Here is a 6,849-nt window from a genome sequence, read left to right as displayed (position 1 = left end):
TTTCTTTTAAATATACATACAGTCCATCAACAAAAGATTCAATGTCCGTAAAAAAGTGCAGTCTCACACACCAGAAACTCTTTAGTAATTGCCTCTGATCACCACAGTGCCCTTCACCTCACCTATGGATGTCTTCTCACCTGCTTGAATGGACCTCACTAATTACAGGTCTATATGTGATTTGCAGTGTTATAAGTGGCACCGCTCTCATTGTGGAGTCAGTCATATAGAAGGCAAGATAGATAGGCAAGAGGAAAGAATAATAGTGCAAATCGCTAATAAAAAGTATTTAGTTCCATATAAAAATCCACTTACATGAGTACACCTCTCACATTTTTGTAAATATTTTATTATATCTTTTCATGTGACAACACTTAGGAAATGACACTTTGCTATAATGTAAAGTAGTGAGTGTACAGCTTGTATAACAGTGTAAATTTTCTGTCCCCTCAAAATAACTCAACACACAGCCATTAATGTCTAAATCGCTGGCAAGAAAAGTGAGTACACCCCCAAGTGAAAATGTCCAAATTGGGCCCAATTAGCCATTTTCCTTCCCCGCTGTCATGTGACTCGTTAGTGTTACAAGGTCCCAGGTGTGAATGGGGAGCAGGTGTATTAAATTTGGTGTTATCGCTCTCACTCTCTCATACTGGTCACTAGAAGTTCAACATGGCACCTCATGGCAAAGAACTCTCTGAGGATCTGAAGAAAAGAATTGTTGCTCTACATAAAGATAGCCAAGAAGATTGCCAAGTCTCTGAAACTAAGCTGCAGCATGGTGGCCAAGACCATACAGTGGTTTAACGGGACAGGTTCCACTCGGAACAGGCCTCACAATGATCAACCAAAGAAGTTGAGTGCATGTGCTCAGTGTCATATCCAGAGGTTGTCTTTGGGAAATATACATATGAGTGCTGCCAACATTGTTGCAGAGGTTGAAAGGGTGGGGGGGGGGGTCATCCTGTCAGTGCTCAGACCATGTGCCGCACACTGCATCAAATTGGTCTGCATGGCTGTCGTCGCAGAAGGAAACCTCTTCTAAAGATGATGCACAAGAAAACCTGTGTAAGAAAACCATTAGAAAAAGTCTCACATGGATGCACGTGCTCACAGGCGAGGTAAATGCCCATAGGCACCAATACGGGTGAGTGGAAAGTCAAGCATGGTGGTGGGAGTGTCGTGATCTGGGGCTGCATGAGCGCTGCCAGCACTGGGGAGCTACAGTTCATTGAGGGAACTATGAATGACAACTTGTACTGTGACATACTATAGCAGAGCATGATCCCCTTCTTCGTAGACTGGGCCGCAGGGCAGTATTCCAACATGATAACGACCCCAGACACACCTCAAAGGTGACCACTTCCTTGTTAAAGAAGCTAAAGGGTAAATGTGATGGACTGGACAAACATGTTTCCAGATCTAAACCCCATTGAGCATCTGTGGGGCATCCTCAAACAGAAGGTGGAGGAGTGCAAGATCTCTAACATCCACCAGCTCCGTGATGTTGTCATGGAGGAGTGGAAGAGGACTCCAGTGGCAACCTGTGAAGCTCTGGTGAACGCCATGCCCAAAAGGGTTAAGACAGTGCTGGAAAATAATGGTGGCCACACAAAATATTGCCACTTTGGGCCCAATTTGGACATTTTCACTTACGGGTGTACTCACATTTGTTGCCAGCGGTTTAGACATTAATGGCTGTGTGTTGAGTTATTTTGAGGGGACAGCAAATTTAGACTGTTATACAAGTTGTACACTGAATACTTTACATTGTAGCAGAGTGTAATTTCTTTAATGTTGTCACATGAAAAGATGTCATAAAATATGAACAAAAATCTGAGGGGTGTACTCACTTTTGTGAGATACTGTATATTTATTGCATTTTTTACAGGTGCTTCCTATAGTATATAGAGTTCAGTAATACGTGGTTTATACACAGGGATAGCACGGAACGCTTTTTCACTTTTATATAATTAATAACAATAAAGTGGCCGATGAGTGTAGATTTCCAAGTTCTTTAGGAATAGTGCAGATGGACTGTCACTGAAACAACATCTTCTTCCACATCCAGCACCTATTTAAATCAAAAACCCAAGATACAAGCTGACTTTTTGACCAGTAATAAATGTTTTGGCTCTCCTGGCTACACTCACAGTACGCCCCTATTGTGAGCTCACCTGGATTGCCACCAGTGGACGGAGGTTACTTTTGACCCCATTGTTTAGGCAGGCCAATGACATCATTTATTTATTACCCCCATTCAAAACTGATATTTCAATTTTCCATGGGTCATGACAAGTTGAATCACAAGATGGCTTCTTATGTATTTTTAGTTCCTCTCAAATCCTTACAACAGGGATATGCAATTAGCAGACCTCCAGCTGTTGCAAAACTACAAGTCCCATCATGCCTCTGCCTCTGGGTGTCATGCTTCTGGCTTTCAGAGTCTTGCTATGCCTCATGGGACTTGTAGTTCTGCAACAGACGGAGGTCCGCTAATTGCATATCCCTGCCTTACAAAGTCAATTTGTGTAGACGTTTCCCCTTTATTTGCTCTGGCAGATACTGTGCAATACAGACAGTTTACAGACCCTTTGATAAACAAGAGGTGTTATATGTTTTTATTTGATTTAATTCTATTTTTTGTTTACAGTCCCTGTTGGGATTCTATATGTAATAGAGAGATAACTATTAAAATAAAAAAGATCCTTTTCGATAAAACTTGAGTTGAATCTAGGTGGACAGCACTGTATGTTCCTTCCATATGTCTAGGTTATCATTGATTAATGAACATTACACATCAATGATCCTCAGTACACATTAGCTGGGCTCATACTGAGACCATCTCTCAAATACTAACTGAAAGTGACAGCATGGTACTATAAGTGTGATTAATTCAGGGGTTGTAAAGCATCAGTAATAGTGAGTAAATATAGCAGTGAACTGTTGCATACAAAAACATTGATTTGATGAAATTGCCATTCTTTTTCGATATTTGTATCCATTTTTTACTGATAAGGGTGTTTTTCTGAAATTGTATTAGGGCTCCTGTTGACAGGCGTTGTATTCTTACATTTGAACAATACACATGTAGGCAGGAGCAGTCTAGTTTCTCCACTGGGGGAGACGCTCTTCCACAGCTAAACTGTTGTTGGAGAGTTACTCAAGAGGAACAGAGTTCCTCTATGGTTTCTTGGGTCACTGGAGACGGTATCATATTGGATTCTGCCACCCTATGTGACTCTAACAGCCATCTTGGGTAAGGCAGAGCATATTTAAGGCCCTGGTCCCCAGGTTTATTGAGCATTTTGCGAGTTGGTAGAGTAGGAACAGGTACCCTGCCTGTTAGGGATAGTAGTGGCGTTAGGGATAGGTTCCTAATGAGGAGGGAAAGCGTATGGGGTTGCAATTCTTCTTGGCACCTTCCTGATTGATCATTATGCTACTCCTCTCAATAGACACTGTCAGTCAGCATGGAATCTGTTCCTTTCACGTTACTGGAATCCATGAGTGTGCCCGACTGGGTAGCCTAGCCACCAATTTGTTGTAACTGTTGCTGATTGTTTCAAAACAGATTCTGCCTTGCACCTGTCTGCGTGAATTATCGCTGCTGCACACACATTGCACCCTACCTACACACATGACAGTTCAGAGGATTTGTTTGACCTGCTTTGTGTTGCGTTTATTTGGAAGCTGCATGTCTTACCGAGGTGCATTTGATCCACATGCAAAACAGGTCAATAATATCCCTATTCAATTATTAAAAATATTGCATGTATCAAAATAAAGAGATTTAATTAACTGTAAAAACGAAGAGTGCAGCAATGGACACCTTGAGAGTTTCTCAAGATGGAAAACAAAGCCTTGAAAATGGAATTATTTTATTGTGAGAACCACTACTTTAGCCTACATACTCTAGACCAGTGGTCTCCAAACTGTGGGCCAATGGCCAGATATGGTCCTTTGCTCGACTTTATCCTCCCCTTGGTGCACTTTTCCTCCCACTGATGCAAGACACTATTCCTCTCGCTGACACCAACAATGGGGAATCATTTCTCCTATTGACATCAACAATGGGGCACGTATCCTTCCACTGACACTAATGACGAGGCACTATTCCTCCTACTAATACCAAAGATACATTATTTACTCCCACTGACAACAGGACAATTTTTCCACTCCCAATGACTACAGCCTGGCTAACGTCTGAAGGACAGTAAACTGGCCCTTTGTTTAGAAAGTTTGAAGACCCCTGCCCTAGACCATAGAAGGTCATAAATTAGATTCAGCAGTGGAAGCAGAACATGAATAATATCATCCAATCCAATGCACATTATATATTATCCATGCAGGATAAACCTGGAAGACAAGGATCCATACAGGGCTATTAGTAACAATTATCTCTAAGGCCGCGTACACACGGGCGGATTGTCTGTCCAACTTAGTCCGCTGAACCGTGTTTCAGCGGACAATCCGCTCGTGTGTGGGCTTCAGCGGACTTTTTCAGCGGACAATCTGACGAACAAAGTCTTACGGAATTTCCGTAAGACAGTCCGTTCAAACTTGGTTTTGTCCGTCCAAACTTGGTTTCAGCGGACAGTCCGCTCGTGTGTAGGCAAGTTGGACGGACTAAGTATGGCGCATGCTCAGAAAGGATTTACACGGCCGAAGGTTGCATTGCAGTGTATAGGACGTCGTTTTTCTAGTCCCGTCGTACGTGCTGTACACGTCATCACGCAAGTTTTCAGCGGACTGTCTGCTCATCGTGTGTGGTCAAGTCCGTTCATGCAAATTTTGAACGGACTGTCTGTCGGATTGTCTGACGAACTTAGTTGGCCAGACAATCCGCCCGTGTGTACGCGGCCTTAGGCCCCTTTCACACTGGGGCGGGAGCAGCGTCGGCGGTAAAGCGGGGCTATTTTAAGGGCGGTTTTAACCCCCGCTAGCGTCCGAAAACGGGTTAAAACTGCCTGCAAATCGCCGCTGCAGCAGCGCTTTGCCGGCGGTATAGCCGTGCTGCTCCATTGATTTCAATGGGTAGGAGCAGTTTAGGAGCGGTGAATACACCGCTCCTTCACTGCTCCAAAGATGCGGCTAGCAGGACTTTTTTTACCATCCTGCTAGCACACCACTCCAGCACCCCTTTCGGCTTTCACAGTGGAGTGAAAGGGGCCAGATTTTTTCAGGCGCTATACAGGCGCTATTCTTAGCGCTGTAACGCCTGAGAAACGCCCCAGTGTGGAAGTGGCCTTAACACCAGCAGTGCTTCCCCTTAGTGATGTAGCTTGCTCCCTAGTTGATGACCCTCGATTTCATTTTGTCTGCAAGTAAGTGGATCTCTCACTCTTTGCAAGATTTACCAACTTTGCTAACATAGCATTTTTTTTTTCTCTGAAATGAAGACAGATGAACATATCATACTTAACCACTTGAGACCCAGGCCAATTCTGACATTTCTCTCCTACATGTAAAATTCCAAATTTTTTTGCTAGAAAATTACATAGAACCCCCAAACATTATATATGTTTTTTTTAGCAAAGACCCTAGAGAATACAATGGCGGTCATTGCAACTTTTTATCTCGCACGGTATTTGCGCAGCAATTTTTCGAACGCGTTTTTTTCAGAAAAAAAACAGTTTCATGCTAAAAAAAAAAAAAACAGTAAAGTTAGCCCAATTTTTTTGCATAGTGTGAAAGAGGAGGATACGCCGAGTAAATAGATACCCAACATGTCACGCTTCAAAATTGCACGCGCTCATGGAATGGCGCCAAACTTTGGTATTTAAAAATCCCCATAGGCGACGCTTTAAAAATTTTTACTGGTTACATGTTTTGGGTTACAGAGGAGGTCTACGGCTATAATTATTGCTCTCGCTCTAACGTTCGTGGCGATACCTCACATGTGTGGTTTGAACACCGTTTTCATATGTGGGCGGGACTTAGGTATGCGTTCACTTCTGTGTGCGAGCTCACGGGGACAGGGGCGCTTAAATTTTTTTTTTTTTTTTTATTGTTAATTTTATTTTAATTTTTTTAGTTTTACACTTAGAAAAAAAAAAATTGATGACTTTTATTCCTATTACAAGGAATGTAAACATCCCTTGTAATAGGAATATGGCACGATCGGACCTATTTACAGTGAAATATGGGGGGGTCAATAAGACCCCATATCTCACCTCTAGGCTGGGAAGAATAAAAAAAAAAAAAAAACGATCCTGGCTTCCTAGCCAGATTGGCGCCGTTAATTTGAATACCGAGGCCGGGCATGATGTCATAACATCGCGCCCGGCCTCCGAACGATCATAGAGACATAGGACAATCTAGTCCGCCGGAAATCTCTATGATCAAATGCTGGGGCCGGCAGATCCTGTGACCGACTCACCGATCGAAACGGTGAGTCGGTAGAAGCACCGGAGGGCGGCGGGAGGGGGGGGCGTCCCCTCCCGCCGCCCGTAAGAACAATCAAGCGGTGGAACAGCCGCTATGATTGTTCTTATGGTGTAGGGAATCGCCGGCTGAAAACGGCAATATCTAAATGATGTCTGTGGACTCAGGCATCATTTAGATATAACCACCGGAACCCCATGACGTCAATAGACGTATTGCGGGTCTCAAGTGGTTAAAGGGTGGTGTTCACCTTAAAAATGTCATTACGAAGTGCAAATCCCTAAATTGCCTTTGTTAGTTCAGTGACTGCTATATTGTATAACGTAACCTGGAATCTCTCTCTCGAGTGGCTGATACATCTCAGCTATAGTTACTGGTAAATTACTTGGATACTATCCAGCCTCATACTAAGATTTACAGGATGTTTTGCTAATGAGTAATCTCAGCATATGATTGAAGTCT

The sequence above is a fragment of the Lithobates pipiens genome, unplaced genomic scaffold, assembly GCF_037356315.1.
Source record: "Lithobates pipiens isolate NorthernLeopardFrog02 unplaced genomic scaffold, aLitPip1_a1.2 Scaffold_1, whole genome shotgun sequence".
Lineage (NCBI taxonomy): Eukaryota > Metazoa > Chordata > Amphibia > Anura > Ranidae > Lithobates > Lithobates pipiens.
Note: the sequence above shows the minus strand (reverse complement) of the source record.